We start from the raw sequence: 2,391 nt of genomic DNA, 5'->3' as shown, positions 1-2,391 counted from the left end.
AAGGTGTCCCTGCTGGCCCTCCGCTCTGCCCCACACTCCCAAACCACAAGGCTTAAGTTTGAAGTCCACTCTGGACTAACATCAGAAAGAAGGGCCCACACTTCAGAGGACACAGAGAGGCCCAGAGGGGGCGACAGTCCACCCGAGGTCACATGGCCTCTCGTGTCCCCATTCTCAAAAGAAAAGCGCTTTTCTTTTGCCACCCGCAGCCCAAAGATCCGCTTCTGGTGCTGATGCAGAGGCCGCGCTGGTGAGGCCTGCAGAAGAGAGAAGGGGCTTCCCTCCTACACCAGGTCTCTGCTTGTGCCAGGTGCCCGCCCTAGGCTTCCTCTCTCGCCCTGCCAGGAAGGCGCTTTTGCTGCCCCGCTGCACAGAGGGAGCCCGCCATGCCATCCGGATCTGAAACACGGCCGGAGACACACGCGCCCCTTGCTCCCTCCAGACCCATTCCTAAGCGGCTGGGGCACTCCTGGCCCCACCCCTCTGCCACACCCTGCCCAGACCATGGAGGGGCGCTCAACCTGCCTGGGGCTGACCCCCGGCCCACTGACCCCAACCCTGGCCCTGGCGGGCAGGCGGGCATTGCTCAACTTTCAGCGTTATCTGCTGAGCTGGGGTGACCTCCGCCCTGAAGAACTGGAGAAATGACATCTCCCGGTGCCCTTGGGGGGTGGGGGGCGGGGAGGGATGAGATGAAACACCCGCCTAGCTTACTGGCTCTCTGGGCCTTCCCAACAGCCCAGACTGGCTTTCTGGGCCAGGGAAGGATCCGGGACCCAAGGGGGTGCAGCTGCGTTCCCCAGGGCCACCCGCCGGGACACTGGCGGCTAGGCTTGAAAGTCACCACCTCCCAGAGGCCCTCCCGCTCCCAACCGCTGCCTCGTGTCCACCCAGGCTCCCCGCCTGAAGGCTGTCCACTGCGGGGCACCCACAGCTCATGCTTTCCCACGGGATGAAGGCATCTGCGCTCTCTTGCGCCTTTCGGCACTATGCAGCGCCTCGGGCTCAGCTCGAAGGTTCCCTCCCCCAGAAAGTCCTCTCTGACCTCCCAATTGAAAGTCCCAGGCCCGCAGTCACTCTTTCCACACTCCCTGTTTTATCTCCTCCACGCTCCTCACTATCAGGTTTTTCTCACCTACCCATTTTGCTCTGTTCCCGGCGCCTCCTTCCCTTACCAGCCCCACCAGAGCAGGAATCGATTTGATTTGTCCAGTGCTGCTACTTCACTGCCGGGAACAGTGCCTGGCACACAGACGGCTCCGTGAGCGCGGGGGCGAAGCGGGTGGCGAGGTTCCCCATCCGCTGGGCTGTGTGACTTCAGGCACCATGTCTGCTCACTGAGCAGCACTGCCCCCTGCCTGCCCCTCCAGGTTCCAGGGATATAGTCAGACCTGGGGGATCTGAAGCCAATTCGCTGTGTATCCTCAAGCCAATCTTCCACCCTCTCTGAAGCACACTTTCAGCTCTTTGCAGGTGTTAACTCGTTTAATCCTCCCAATAATTTGTAGGAAGCAGGTCTTACTATTAGGGCCACTTTACCGGTGAGAAACAGGCCCAGCAGAGCTAAGTGCGCCTGCCCAAGGTCACAGTGCAGGGCTGGGTCTGTCCAGCCTGGCCTTCCCCTTTGGATTTGTAGTAAATCGCACAGGCCCAGCAATGTAAACCCATTTTCTGGCCGGAAAAGCTCGGGCCCAGAGACGGGTGTCCCGGGTAAGGGCAGGCCAGGCCCTGGGGACCAGCCCCAGGGGACAGCTCAGCCCCATCAGGGTCATACCCCTCTGGCTTCAGGAAGGACCTGCCCACTAAGGACTGAAGGGGGCCCTTTGCTCTGCACCCCCCAGGCCCAGGAGTCCCCACCCTGGCCCAACAGTGAGATCCAGAGCTGCCACCCGTTGCCACCCAGGTGTCCTGCAGGACGCGGCACGCCAGTGACGTCAGCCCGTTTCCACCAGCTTGTTGCTCAACAGGCCCGGCCTGCTGTCCCACCGCGGATGCTCAGCCCTTCCCCAAGGAGGCCACGGGCGGCCGGAGGCCCAAGCACACCCCAGCAACCCCAGGCAGCAGGGCCGACGCCAGGAGCTGCCAGCACCACGCTGACTCCTGCAGGTGACGTCCCCTGCCCACCTCCACGGCAAGAACCTGGGGACAGAGGGGGCTCAAAGTGGCCACCAGCAGCCAAGTCTGATCCACATCAAAATCCCCATTTCCAGCTTCTCTTAAAACCCAAAGCTGTGGGCTGGGCCCACGTGGAGGCAGCGGTGGGCGGCGGCCAGGTGGGGGCTCCAGAGGGAACACACTGGCTTTCTGGGTACACACAGCCCCAGGCTACTCCCCAAGTTCTACCTCTTGGTCTCTGCAGCCTTGTCTGAGCTCTACTTTCAGGCCCACGTG

This window comes from Condylura cristata, unplaced genomic scaffold (genome assembly GCF_000260355.1).
Source record: "Condylura cristata isolate star-nosed mole 26May11 unplaced genomic scaffold, ConCri1.0 scaffold00022, whole genome shotgun sequence".
Classification (NCBI taxonomy): Eukaryota; Metazoa; Chordata; class Mammalia; order Eulipotyphla; family Talpidae; genus Condylura; species Condylura cristata.
The sequence above is the reverse complement of the archived record's forward strand: the minus strand, read 5'-3'. Positions refer to the sequence as shown.